At 47.7% G+C, this 15,479-nt stretch overlaps 1 pseudogene; it reads left to right on the plus strand.

Annotated features, from left to right (window-relative positions):
* The window catches only part of LOC124020612, a 44,245-nt pseudogene that overhangs the window by 25,665 nt on the left and 3,101 nt on the right, over nt 1–15,479 (plus strand).

A 15,479-nucleotide genomic window follows, 5' to 3' on the forward strand; every position in this document is an offset into this window, starting at 1 on the left:
AATCAGTCTCCGTTACCTCAACTACTAAACACCAAACTGTTGAAACCAGCTGGGAAGGTTACAAACCATTACCTGGAATGAAACCTTTTAACCACCAGTCTACCTGTTGTAGAGCAGCTGGCTCTGTCCAATCACACAGGACCAACGTCCTCGTCACTGGATCAGAAGCAGCCAGAGAGGAGAGCGTCTCTTCAGGGGGACTGACGCTGTTCAATCAAGGAGCAGGGGGGTCACCAGTGATTCCCTCCCACCTGTCTCCCATAACTACGTGGAGTCATTCAGAGTCAACATAACCATGACGCTTCGGATCTTCCTGAAATAATCATTGAATCCGTACGAAGGTCTTGTTCAGGATTCTTGGCATATGTTTGCCACATTTGTATCTAAAAGTATTATTGAGAAATAGCAGTCATGGTTGATTTTCACTCTGAATAACAGTGTCCTGGCCTTTGACCTCTGCTCTCCAGACTAACAGTGTTGTGTTTTAGGCCCTAGTAGGAGAGAAGGCCTGCTATCAGTCTGTCTGCAGCTACGCAGGACAGATGGTGATACTGGGGACCAAGGTAAGTGTGTGTGTGTGTCTCTGTGTGTCTGTGTGTCTGTGTGTCTGTGTGTCTGTGTCTCTGTGTGTCTCTGTGTGTGTGTGTGTGTGTGTGTGTGTGTGTGTGTGTGTGTGTGTGTGTGTGTGTGTGTGTGTGTGTGTGTGTGTGTGTGTGTGTGCAGTTGAAGTAGAAACACAAGCGTTGTCTAATTGAGTCCTTCTCTCTTCCAGTCAGCCCACATCCTGACTCTGAGGAACTGGAGGGAGGTAAGTTTGTCTCTGACTTGCCACCATACCAGTCTAAAACTAAAGGTTATCGATTATATCATTCTACCTGTGTGTCTCTGAGGGGGATTTAATGGACCTGTCTCTGAGGGAGGTTTAATGGACCTGTCTCTCTGAGGGGGAGTTAATGGACCTGTCTCTCTCTGATGGGGAGTTAATGGACCTGTCTCTCTGAGGGGGAGTTAATGGACCTGTCTCTCTGATGGGGAGTTAATGGACCTGTCTCTCTGAGGGGGAGTTAATGGACCTGTCTCTCTGAGGGGGAGTTAATGGACCTGTCTCTCTGAGGGGGAGTTAATGGACCTGTCTCTCTGAGGGGAGTTAATGGACCTGTCTCTCTGAGGGGAGTTAATGGACCTGTCTCTCTGAGGGGGAGTTAATGGACCTGTCTCTCTGAGGGGGAGTTAATGGACCTGTCTCTCTGAGGGGGAGTTAATGGACCTGTCTCTCTGAGGGGGAGTTAATGGACCTGTCTCTCTGAGGGGGAGTTAATGGACCTGTCTCTCTCTGAGGGGGAGTTAATGGACCTGTCTCTCTGAGGGGAGTTAATGGACCTGTCTCTCTCTGAGGGGAGTTAATGGACCTGTCTCTCTCTGAGGGGAGTTAATGGACCTGTCTCTCTCTGAGGGGGAGTTAATGGACCTGTCTCTCTGAGGGGAGTTAATGGACCTGTCTCTCTCTGAGGGGAGTTAATGGACCTGTCTCTCTCTGAGGGGAGTTAATGGACCTGTCTCTCTGAGGGGAGTTAATGGACCTGTCTCTCTCTGAGGGGGAGTTAATGGACCTGTCTCTCTGAGGGGGAGTTAATGGACCTGTCTCTCTGAGGGGGAGTTAATGGACCTGTCTCTCTGAGGGGGAGTTAATGGACCTGTCTCTCTGAGGGGGAGTTAATGGACCTGTCTCTCTCTGAGGGGGAGTTAATGGACCTGTCTTTCTCTGAGGGGGAGTTAATGGACCTGTCTCTCTGAGGGGAGTTAATGGACCTGTCTCTCTCTGAGGGGGAGTTAATGGACCTGTCTCTCTCTGAGGGGGAGTTAATGGACCTGTCTCTCTGAGGGGAGTTAATGGACCTGTCTCTCTCTGAGGGGGAGTTAATGGACCTGTCTCTCTCTGAGGGGGAGTTAATGGACCTGTCTCTCTCTGAGGGGGAGTTAATGGACCTGTCTCTCTCTGAGGGGGAGTTAATGGACCTGTCTCTCTGAGGGGGAGTTAATGGACCTGTCTCTCTCTGAGGGGGAGTTAATGGACCTGTCTTTCTGAGGGGGAGTTAATGGACCTGTCTCTCTCTGAGGGGGGTTTAATGGACCTGTGTCTCTGAGGGGGATTTAATGGACCTGTGTCTCTGAGGGGGATTTAATGGACCTGTGTCTCTGAGGGGGATTTAATGGACCTGTGTCTCTGAGGGGGATTTAATGGACCTGTGTCTCTGAGGGGGATTTAATGGACCTGTGTCTCTGAGGGGGATTTAATGGACCTGTGTGTCTCTCTGAGGGAGATTTAATGGACCTGTCCTGCTGGAGACATTCACTCTAACTCTTTCTCTCTCTCACACAGCGGGTGGACTGTCTGTTGAAACAGGAACGTTTTGTTGAGGCTCTGTCCTTGGCCTGGTCCTTCCATGAGGGCACCGCCAAGGCTGTACTGGGTGAATAGTCTCCTCTCCCTCTCCTCCTCCCCTCCCCTCCTCTCCCTCTTCTTCTCCCTTCCCCCCCTCTTTTCTCTCCTCCTCTGTTCCCCTCCCTTCCTCCCTCTTGCTCTTCTCCCCCCTCTCTCTCCTCCCTCCGTTCCCCTCCTCTCGCTCTCCTCCTCCCCTCCCCCTCCTCGCCCTCTCGCTCTCCTCCTCCTCTCGCTCTCCTCCTCCTCTCGCTCTCCTCCTCCTCTCGCTCTCCTCCTCCCCTCTCCTCCCCCTTCTCTCCCCCTCCGTTCCCCGCCTCTCCCTCTCGCTCTCCATTCTTCAGTCATGGTTACCTGACTGAGACCGCGACGACACACTCAACAACCGTAAACTATTTTCTGTAATTTAGCTCGCCATTAACGTGTAAATAATGGCCTTGTTGTGAGTTTATTTAGCTGTAATAATGAATATAAGTTGGCTTGTCAGCTATGACATGGTCATTATTTGAACGGGCTAGCCAGCTAAGCTAGCTAACAATCTAGAAACCAATCAAAAACATTGTTAAGAAAGTTGTTTTTAGTTGCCAGGTTTTCTGGATCGACATCTACTAAAATTAATGTATAAACGGATGGGTTTATTGGTGTTTAAAAATACAGCTTTTTTATTCTATTTTGGAGGCAGGGCGGCCTGTCGTTTTTGTCTTAATACTTGTTCACAACGACAAGTTTGATATCGAACATCAATAGAACGTCACTATGATGTCACTGCTACAGTTGTCATACCAACTGAAAACCAGCTCCAGAAACTCTGAGATCTACTGTGTGGAATGCCTGGCCTCTTCTGGACTATAAAGGACAGGTGTTTTCACTGTTTTGTCCTTGAATCATTTATACGCTGCAGTACTTTACATTCTGAGCGCTTCCTGTTGGAGGCCTTTTTCACTGATGGCACAGAGGCCGTTATACATTTAATACCAGAGTTTTTACATAGATTTTTCTTTTCTTATTAAAGTGAAAACACACAACGCTTTGGGTCATTGTGTTGATGTCCTGTGAATGTCTTTTATTTTTCCAGGGCTGTTTGGGGACCCAGCAAAGAGGAAAGGTGTCGTGGCAGACAAGGTGAATCCCTCTTCCATCCTTCCCTCCTCCCTTCCTTTCCTACCTTCCCTCCTCCACCCCCCCTCCACAAAGAAATCTATCTAATTTGATTGATTGATTGTACTGCCTCTCCAGATGATAGAGATTCTGTTCCAGTATGTGGAGCGCTCAGTGAAGAAATGTCCAGAACACGGCAAGATACAGGTGATGGAACAACATTTCCAGGTACACACACACACACACACACACAGACACAGACACAGACACAGACACACACAGACACACACATACACACACAGATACACACATACACACACACACACACAGATACGCACACACGCACACACGCACACACGCACACACGCACACACGCACACACGCACACACGCACACACGCACACACGCACACACGCACACACGCACACACGCACACACACAGACACACAGACACACACAGACACACACAGATACACACACACACACACACACACACACACACACACACACGCACACACGCACACACGCACACACGCACACACGCACACACGCACACACGCACACACGCACACACGCACACACGCACACACGCACACACGCACACACGCACACACAGACACACAGACACACAGACACACAGACACACAGACACACACACACACACACACACACACACCCTATACACACACACACCGCACACACCTCACGATACACACGTTAATCCGTCCCACGGTTCAGTTTGACAACGCTCGGGACCTTGAACTTGTCTTTCATTCGCCTTTAAGGCTTGTCCTTGTGCTTAGGCTGCCTGGGTTGAGTAGCTAATCTCTCTCTTTTTCTCGCTCTCTCCATCCTCCCTTCATCCCTCCATCCCTCTCTTTCTCTCTGTCCGTAGGACATGGTGCCTGTCATGGTAGATTACTGTCTGCAGCTGCAGAGGACGTAAGACACACACACACACGCACACACAGACACACGCACACACAGACACACGCACACACAGACACACGCACACACAGACACACGCACACACAGACACACGCACACACAGACACACGCACACACAGACACACGCACACACAGACACACGCACACGCAGACACAGGCACACGCAGACACAGGCACACGCAGACACAGGCACACGCAGACACAGGCACACGCAGACACAGGCACACGCAGACACAGGCACACGCAGACACAGGCACACGCAGACACAGGCACACGCAGACACAGGCACACGCAGACACAGGCACACGCAGACACAGGCACACGCAGACACAGGCACACGCAGACACAGGCACACGCAGACACAGGCACACGCAGACACAGGCACACGCAGACACAGGCACACGCAGACACAGGCACACGCAGACACAGGCACACGCAGACACAGGCACACGCAGACACAGGCACACGCAGACACAGGCACACGCAGACACAGGCACACGCAGACACAGGCACACGCAGACACAGGCACACGCAGACACAGGCACACGCAGACACAGGCACACGCAGACACAGGCACACGCAGACACAGGCACACGCAGACACAGGCACACGCAGACACAGGCACACGCAGACACAGGCACACGCAGACACAGGCACACGCAGACACAGGCACACGCAGACACAGGCACACGCAGACACAGGCACACGCAGGCACAGGCACACGCAGGCACAGGCACACGCAGGCACAGGCACACGCAGGCACAGGCACACGCAGGCACAGGCACACGCAGGCACAGGCACACGCAGGCACAGGCAGACGCAGGCACAGGCAGACGCAGGCACAGGCAGACGCAGGCACAGGCAGACGCAGGCACAGGCAGACGCAGGCACAGGCAGACGCAGGCACAGGCAGACGCAGGCACAGGCAGACGCAGGCACAGGCAGACGCAGGCACAGGCAGACGCAGGCACAGGCAGACGCAGGCACAGGCAGACGCAGGCACAGGCAGACGCAGGCACAGGCAGACGCAGGCACACGCAGACGCAGGCACACGCAGACGCAGGCACACGCAGACACAGGCACACGCAGACACAGGCACACGCAGACACAGGCACACGCAGACACAGGCACACGCAGACACAGGCACACGCAGACACAGGCACACGCAGACACAGGCACACGCAGACACAGGCACACGCAGACACAGGCACACGCAGACACAGGCACACGCAGACACAGGCACACGCAGACACAGGCACACGCAGGCACAGGCACACGCAGGCACAGGCAGACGCAGGCACAGGCAGACGCAGGCACAGGCAGACGCAGGCACAGGCAGACACAGGCACAGGCAGACACAGGCACAGGCAGACACAGGCACAGGCAGACACAGGCACAGGCAGACACAGGCACACGCAGACACAGGCACACGCAGACACAGGCACACGCAGACACAGGCACACACAGACACAGGCACACATCACGTCTAATGGCCCTCGCGTTGCCTATTCCCAGCACTCTGCTAGCTTATTCATTAAAGGGACAATTCACATTTTTTAAAAACTTCATATCATCCACAGTTCTTAAGTGAAGGAAGGAGCCTTTTAGTCCAGTCCGAGCAGAGTAGCAGCCCCTTCGGCACAGAGATGGACAGAGAAAGGAAGATCTTTCTTTATCTCTTTGGGCTCCCGAGTGGCGCAGAGGTCTAAGGCACTGCATCTCATTGCAAGAGGCATCACTACAGACCCTGGTTCGATTCCAGGCTATATCACAACTGGCTGTGATTGGGAGTCCCATAGGGCGGCGCGTAATTGGCCCAGCGTCGTCCGGGTTTGGCCGGGGTAGGCCGTCATTGTAAATAAGAATTTATTCTAAACTGACTTGCCTAGTTAAATAAAGGTTCAATAAATAAATAAAAAAATACAAATTGTCATCTCTCTCTCAAAAGGAAGGCTGACCTCCACAAAAGGTTATGAAAGAACAAACTGAGATATCTCCTGGCACCAGGGGTCATTCTTAATGCAGTTAGTTTCATACGCGCTGAGTGATCCTTATTTTGTTTGACTGGGTTTCTCTTCAAGGGACAAAGCGTGCATTAAAGGGATATTTCAAAATTATTCCGCTTTGTATTAAAGAAAATGGAGAAAGATGAGTGTTTCCAATGACATCATCGGTGTGCATCATGTGATTTTAACCAATTTGGATTAGGCATTTCCTACTAATTGGTTGTTTTACTACCAAACATAGAAACTAGGCATTTTCACATATGTTGATGTTGGGGCGGTGCTGGAGAGCTGATGAATATAAAGCGGAATAATTTTGAAATATCCCTTTAATGCACGCTTTGTCCCTTGAAGAGAAACCCAGTCAAACAAAATAAAGATCACTCAGCGCATATAAAACTAACTGCATTAAAAATGACAAACAAACGATAAACTAAGGGAGTCAATCCGCTGTGGGAACGTGCTTTCAGTCAGTTTGTTCCTGTGTGAACGTGCTTTCAGTCTGTTTGTTCCTGTGTGAACGTGCTTTCAGTCTGTTTATTCCTGTGTGAACGTGCTTTCAGTCTGTTTGTTCCTGTGTGAACGTGCTTTCAGTTTGTTCCTGTGTGAACGTGCTTTCAGTTTGTTTGTTCCTGTGGGAACGTGCTTTCAGTTTGTTTATTCCTGTGTGAACGTGCTTTCAGTCAGTTTGTTCCTGTGTGAACGTGCTTTCAGTCAGTTTGTTCCTGTGTGAACGTGCTTTCAGTCTGTTTGTTCCTGTGTAAACGTGCTTTCAGTCAGTTTGTTCCTGTGTGAACGTGCTTTCAGTCTGTTCCTGTGGGAACTTGCTTTCAGTCTGTTTGTTCCTGTGTGAACGTGCTTTCAGTTTGTTCCTGTGTGAACGTGCTTTCAGTCTGTTTGTTCCTGTGTGAACGTGCTTTCAGTCTGTTTATTCCTGTGTGAACGTGCTTTCAGTCTGTTTGTTCCTGTGTGAACGTGCTTTCAGTCTGTTTGTTCCTGTGTGAACGTGCTTTCAGTCTGTTTGTTCCTGTGTGAACGTGCTTTCAGTTTGTTCCTGTGTGAACCTGCTTTTAGTCTGTTTGTTCCTGTGGCAACGTGCTTTCAGTTTGTTCCTGTGTGAACGTGCTTTCAGTCTGTTTGTTCCTGTGTGAACGTGCTTTCAGTCAGTCTGTTCCTGTGTGAACGTGCTTTCAGTTTGTTTGTTCCTGTGTGAACGTGCTTTCAGTCTGTTTGTTCCTGTGTGAACGTGCTTTCAGTTTGTTTGTTCCTGTGTGAACGTGCTTTCAGTCAGTCTGTTCCTGTGTGAACGTGCTTTCAGTTTGTTCCTGTGTGAACGTGCTTTCAGTCAGTTTGTTCCTGTGGGAACGTGCTTTCAGTCTGTTCCTGTGGGAACGTGCTTTCAGTCTGTTTGTTCCTGTGGGAACGTGCTTTCAGTCTGTTTGTTCCTGTGGGAACGTGCTTTCAGTCTGTTTGTTCCTGTGGGAACGTGCTTTCAGTCTGTTTGTTCCTGTGTGAACGTGCTTTCAGTCTGTTTGTTCCTGTGTGAACGTGCTTTCAGTCTGTTTGTTCCTGTGTGAACGTGCTTTCAGTCTGTTTGTTCCTGTGTGAACGTGCTTTCAGTCTGTTTGTTCCTGTGTGAACGTGCTTTCAGTCTGTTTGTTCCTGTGTGAACGTGCTTTCAGTCTGTTTGTTCCTGTGTGAACGTGCTTTCAGTCTGTTTGTTCCTGTGTGAACGTGCTTTCAGTCTGTTTGTTCCTGTGTGAACGTGCTTTCAGTCTGTTTGTTCCTGTGTGAACGTGCTTTCAGTCTGTTTGTTCCTGTGTGAACGTGCTTTCAGTCTGTTTGTTCCTGTGTGAACGTGCTTTCAGTCAGTCTGTTCCTGTGTGAACGTGCTTTCAGTTTGTTCCTGTGTGAACGTGCTTTCAGTCAGTTTGTTCCTGTGGGAACGTGCTTTCAGTCTGTTCCTGTGGGAACGTGCTTTCAGTCTGTTTGTTCCTGTGTGAACGTGCTTTCAGTCTGTTTGTTCCTGTGTGAACGTGCTTTCAGTCTGTTTGTTCCTGTGTGAACGTGCTTTCAGTCTGTTTGTTCCTGTGTGAACGTGCTTTCAGTCTGTTTGTTCCTGTGTGAACGTGCTTTCAGTCTGTTTGTTCCTGTGTGAACGTGCTTTCAGTCTGTTCCTGTGTGAACGTGCTTTCAGTTTGTTTGTTCCTGTGTGAACGTGCTTTCAGTCTGTTTGTTCCTGTGTGAACGTGCTTTCAGTCTGTTCCTGTGTGAACGTGCATTCAGTCTGTTTGTTCCTGTGTGAACGTGCTTTCAGTTTGTTCTTTCGTAACCCTTTGTGGTGGTCGGCCTTAGTTTGGAGAGAGAGAGAGAAAGATCTTCCTTTCTCTGTCCATCTCTGTGCCGAAGGGGCTGCTACTCTGCTCTCTGCTGCACTCGGACTGGACTAAAAGGCTCCTTCCTTCACTTAAGAACTGCCATCCCGTCCCGGTTCCAGAGAATTCTATTATCAGTCTATTATGGTCCCATCCCTGCCTCAGAGCCTCCTAGCATTTGTATTCATTATGGATCCCCATTAGTTCCTGCCAAGGCAGCAGCTACTCTTCCTGGGGTCCAATTTTAATACAATTTTAAAAACATTACAATACATTCACAGATTTCCCAACACACTGTGTGCCCTCAGGCCCCTACTCCACCACTACCAAATATCTACAGTACTAAATCCATGTGTGTGTGTATGCATGTGTCTGGGCCTATGTTTGTGTCGCTTCACAGTCCCTGCTGTTCCATAAGGTGTATTTTTGTCTGTTTTTTTTCTATCTAATTTTACTGCTTGTGTCAGTTACCTGATGTGGAATAGAGTTCCATGTAATCATGGCTCTATGTAGTACTGTGGAATAGAGTTCCATGTAATCATGGCTCTATGTATTACTGTGGAATAGAGTTCCATGTAATCATGGCTCTATGTAGTACTGTGGAATAGAGTTCCATGTAATCATGGCTCTATGTATTACTGTGGAATAGAGTTCCATGTAATCATGGCTCTATGTATTACTGTGGAATAGAGTTCCATGTAATCATGGCTCTATGTATTACTGTGGAATAGAGTTCCATGTAATCATGGCTCTATGTATTACTGTGGAATAGAGTTCCATGTAATCATGGCTCTATGTAGTACTGTGGAATAGAGTTCCATGTAATCATGGCTCTATGTAGTACTGTGGCATAGAGTTCCATGTAATCTTGGCTCTATGTAGTACTGTGCACCTCCCATAGTCTGGACTTGAGGACTGTGAAGAGACCTCTGGTGGCATGTCTTGTGGGGATGCATGGGTGTCCGAGCTGTGTGCCAGTAGTTTAGACAGACCGCTCTGTGCATTCAACATAAATACAAGTAGTGATGAAGTCCATCTCTCTTCCACTTTCAGCCAGGAGAGATTGACATGCACATTATTCATATTAGCTGTCTGTGTCCATCTGTGCTGCTCTGTTCTGAGCCAATTGCAATTTTCCTAAGTCCCTCTTTGTGGCACCTGACCACACGACTGAACAGTAGTCCAGATGTGACTAAACTGGGGCTCGTAGGACCTGCCTTGTTGATCGTGTTGTTAAGAAGGAAGAGCAGCACTTTATTATGGACAGACTTTTGTAGCAATATGTTTTGACCATGACAGTTTTACAATCCAGGGTTACTCCAAGCAGTTTAGTCACCTCAACTTGCTTAATTTCCACATGATTTATTACAAGATTTAGTTGAGGTTTAGGGTTAAGTGAATGATTTTGTCCCAATTACAATGCTTTTAGTTTTAGAAATATTTAGGACTAACTTATTCCTTTCCACACACTCTTTGTTAAGTGCTGCAGTCATTTCAGTCGCTGTTGTAGCTGACATGTATAGTGTTGAGTCATCTGGAAACATAGACACACTGGCTTTACTCAAAGCAGGTCGTTAGTGAAGATTGAAAAAAGTAATGGGCCTAGACAACTGCCCTGGGGAATTCCTGATTCTACTACCTGGATTTTGTTGGAGAGGCTTCCATTCTAGAACACCCTCTGTGTTCTGTTCGACGGTAAACTCTTTATCCACAATATAGCAGAGGGTGTAAAGCCATAACACATACACTACCGTTCAAATATTTGGGGTCACGTAGAAATGTCCTTGTTTTTGGAAGAAAAGCTAAATATTGGTCCATTTTAAAATAACATCAAATTGATCAGAAGTACAGTGTAGACGTTGTTAATGTTGTAAATGACTATTGTAGCTGGAAACGGCAGATTTTTATGGAATATCTACATAGGCTTATAGAGGCCCATTATCAGCAACCATCACTCCTGTGTTCCAAGGGAACGTTGTGTTAGCTAATCCAAGTTCATCATTTTAAAAGGCTAATTAATCATTAGAAAACCCTCTAATAATTAGAAAACCCTCTGTTCTGATTAAAGAAGCAATAAAACTGGCCTTTAGACTAGTTGAGTATCTGGAGCCACAGCATTTGTGGGTTCAATTACAGGCTCGAAATGGTCAGAAACAAAGACTTTTCTTCTGAAAGTTGTCAGTCTATTCTTGTTCTGAGAAATGAAGGCTATTCCATGAGAGAAATTGCCAAGAAACTGAAGATCTCGTACAACGCTGTGTACTACTCCCTTCACAGAACAGCACAAACTGGCCCTAACCAGAATAGAAAGAGGAGTGGGAGGCCCCGGTGCACAACTGAGCAAGAGGACAAGTACATTAGTGTCTAGTTGTCGAAACAGACGCCTCACAAGTCCTCATTAAATAGTACCCGCAAAACACCAGTCTCAACTTCAACAGTGAATAGGCGACTCCGGGATGCTGGCCTTCTAGGCAGAGTTCCTCTGTCCAATGTCTGTGTTCTTTTGCCCATCTTAATCTTTTATTTTTATTTTTGAATTTTACCCTCTTTTTCTCCCCAATTTCATGGTATCCAATTGTTAGTAGCTACTATCTTGTCTCATCGCTACAATTCCCGTACGGGCAAAAGTCATGCGTCCTCCGATACACAACCCTGCACTGCCTAGAAGGCCAGCATCCTGAAGTCGCCTCTTCACTGTTGACGTTGAGACTGGTGTTTTAACCTTCTGTTTAGCCAGCTATATACCCGCCTGGTGGAGAACTGGTACCATGATCATGCTCTTCTCTCTGTGGTCCGATAGGGACCTACTGTTTAACCAGCTATATACCCGCCTGGTGGAGAACTGGTACCATGATCACGCTCTTCTCTCTGTGGTCCTATAGGGACCTACTGTTTAACCAGCTATATACCCGCCTGGTGGAGAACTGGTCTCTGTGGTCCTATAGGGACCTACTGTTTAACCAGCTATATACCCACTTGGTGGAGAACTGGTACCATGATCATGCTCTTCTCTCTGTGGTCCTATAGGGACCTACTGTTTAACCAGCTATATACCCGCCTGGTGGAGAACTGTGTGGCTCGGGGGGTCTTCCTGGAGAGTTTGGAACCCTACATCGTGTCGGAGCGTCTGGGCTGTGTGACCGCTCCCGTCATGAGAGACCTGCTGACCCACCTACAGGATAACAACATGATGGACAGTGTAGAGAACTGTCTGATACACCTGGACATCACCAGCCTCGACATACAACAGGTAGGGAGGAGACAGGAGGGGAGGAGACAGGAGAGGAGGGGGAGAGGGGAGGAGAGGAGACAGGAGGGGAGGAGAGGAGACAGGAGGGGAGGAGAGGAGACAGGAGGGGAGGAGAGGAGACAGGAGAGGAGACAGGAGGAGAGGAGACAGGAGGAGAGGAGACAGGAGGAGAGGAGACAGGAGGAGAGGAGACAGGAGGAGAGGAGACAGGAGGAGAGGAGGACAGGAGGAGAGGAGGACAGGAGGGGAGGAGAGGAGGACAGGAGGGGAGGAGACAGGAGGGGAGGGGAGGAGACAGGAGGGGAGGGGAGGAGACAGGAGGGGAGGGGAGGAGACAGGAGGGGAGGAGAGGAGACAGGAGGGGAGAAGAGACGGGAGGAGACAGGAGAAGAGAGGATGTCTGTCAGTGTTTCCTCTCTTCCCTCTAGATATTTACTACTGTCATTAACCTTGTTCCAATCACCAGCAGGTCAAGTCTGTAGACTCAGGTAGTAACCTGTTCTCTCCCTGTGTATCCAGGTAGTCCAGATGTGTTGGGACAACCAGCTGTATGATGCCATGATCTACGTGTTCAACAGGGGAATGAATGACTACATCACCCCTATGGAGGTACTATAATACTGTTTAATGACTACATCACCCCTATAGAGGTACTATAATACTGTTTAATGACTACATCACCCCTATGGAGGTACTATAATACTGTTTAATGACTACATCACCCCTATGGAGGTACTATAATACTGTTTAATGACTACATCACCCCTATAGAGGTACTATAATACTGTTTAATGACTACATCACCCCTATGGAGGTACTATAATACTGTTTAATGACTACATCACCCCTATAGAGGTACTATAATACTGTTTAATGACTACATCACCCCTATGGAGGTACTATAATACTGTTTAATGACTACATCACCCCTATAGAGGTACTATAATACTGTTTAATGACTACATCACCCCTATGGAGGTACTATAATACTGTTTAATGACTACATCACGCCTATGGAGGTACTATAATACTGTTTAATGACTACATCACCCCTATAGAGGTACTATAATACTGTTTAATGACTACATCACCCCTATAGAGGTACTATAATACTGTTTAATGACTACATCACCCCTATAGCCTATAGAGGTACTATAATACTGTTTAATGACTACATCACCCCTATAGAGGTACTATAATACTGTTTAATGACTACATCACCCCTATAGAGGTACTATAATACTGTTTAATGACTACATCACCCCTATAGCCTATAGAGGTACTATAATACTGTTTAATGACTACATCACCCCTATAGAGGTACTATAATACTGTTTAATGACTACATCACCCCTATGGAGGTACTATAATACTGTTTAATGACTACATCACCCCTATGGAGGTACTATAATACTGTTTAATGACTACATCACCCCTATGGAGGTACTATAATACTGTTTAATGACTACATCACCCCTATGGAGGTACTATAATACTGTTTAATGACTACATCACCCCTATGGAGGTACTATAATACTGTTTAATGACTACATCACCCCTATAGAGGTACTATAATACTGTTTAATGACTACATCACCCCTATGGAGGTACTATAATACTGTTTAATGACTACATCACCCCTATGGAGGTACTATAATACTGTTTAATGACTACATCACCCCTATGGAGGTACTATAATACTGTTTAATGACTACATCACCCCTATGGAGGTACTATAATACTGTTTAATGACTACATCACCCCTATAGAGGTACTATAATACTGTTTAATGACTATATCACCCCTATGGAGGTACTATAATACTGTTTAATGACTACATCACCCCTATAGAGGTACTATAATACTGTTTAATGACTACATCACCCCTATGGAGGTACTATAATACTGTTTAATGACTACATCACCCCTATGGAGGTACTATAATACTGTTTAATGACTACATCACCCCTATGGAGGTACTATAATACTGTTTAATGACTACATCACCCCTATGGAGGTACTATAATACTGTTTAATGACTACATCACCCCTATGGAGGTACTATAATACTGTTTAATGACTACATCACCCCTATGGAGGTACTATAATACTGTTTAATGACTACATCACCCCTATGGAGGTACTATAATACTGTTTAATGACTACATCACCCCTATAGCCTATGGAGGTACTATAATACTGTTTAATGACTGTTTAATAATCACCCCTATGGAGGTTCACCCTGTCACCCTAGTCTCCAATGAAAGCTGAGTGTGTGTTGTTCAGCTACTCCTCTGAACCCACAGATGAAAGCAGACTGATGGGGGGAGGGGGGAGCATTATGTATTACAGGTGTCCTCTCTGGTTCTCTCTGCCTCTCTCTGGTTATCTGGGTCTCTCTGGTTATCTGGCTCTCTCTGCCTCTCTGGTTCTCTCTGCCTCTCTCTGCCTCTCTCTGGTTATCTGGCTCTCTCTGCCTCTCTCTGCCTCTCTCTGGTTATCTGGCTCTCTCTGCCTCTCTCTGGTTATCTGGCTCTCTCTGCCTCTCTCTGGTTATCTGGCTCTCTCTGCCTCTCTCTGGTTATCTGGCTCTCTCTGCCTCTCTCTGGTTATCTGGCTCTCTCTGCCTCTCTCTGGTTATCTGGCTCTCTCTGCCTCTCTGGTTCTCTCTGCCTCTCTCTGCCTCTCTCTGGTTATCTGGCTCTCTCTGCCTCTCTCTGGTTATCTGGTTCTCTCTGCCTCTCTCTGGTTATCTGGCTCTCTCTGCCTCTCTCTGGTTATCTGGCTCTCTCTGCCTCTCTCTGGTTATCTGGTTCTCTCTGCCTCTCTCTGGTTATCTGGTTCTCTCTGGCTCTCTGGTTATCTGGCTCTCTCTGCCTCTCTCTGCCTCTCTCTGGTTATCTGGTTCTCTCTGCCTCTCTCTGGTTATCTGGTTCTCTCTGCCTCTCTCTGGTTATCTGGTTCTCTCTGGCTCTCTGGTTATCTGGCTCTCTCTGCCTCTCTCTGCCTCTCTCTGGTTATCTGGTTCTCTCTGCCTCTCTCTGCCTCTCTCTGGTTATCTGGTTCTCTCTGCCTCTCTCTGGTTATCTGGCTCTCTCTGCCTCTCTGGTTCTCTCTGCCTCTCTCTGCCTCTCTCTGGTTATCTGGCTCTCTCTGCCTCTCTCTGGTTATCTGGCTCTCTCTGCCTCTCTCTGGTTATCTGGCTCTCTCTGCCTCTCTCTGGTTATCTGGTTCTCTCTGCCTCTCTCTGGTTATCTGGTTCTCTCTGGCTCTCTGGTTATCTGGCTCTCTCTGCCTCTCTCTGCCTCTCTCTGGTTATCTGGCTCTCTCTGCCTCTCTCTGGTTATCTGGCTCTCTCTGCCTCT

The sequence above is a fragment of the Oncorhynchus gorbuscha genome, unplaced genomic scaffold (assembly GCF_021184085.1).
Source record: "Oncorhynchus gorbuscha isolate QuinsamMale2020 ecotype Even-year unplaced genomic scaffold, OgorEven_v1.0 Un_scaffold_866, whole genome shotgun sequence".
NCBI classification, from domain to species: domain Eukaryota; kingdom Metazoa; phylum Chordata; class Actinopteri; order Salmoniformes; family Salmonidae; genus Oncorhynchus; species Oncorhynchus gorbuscha.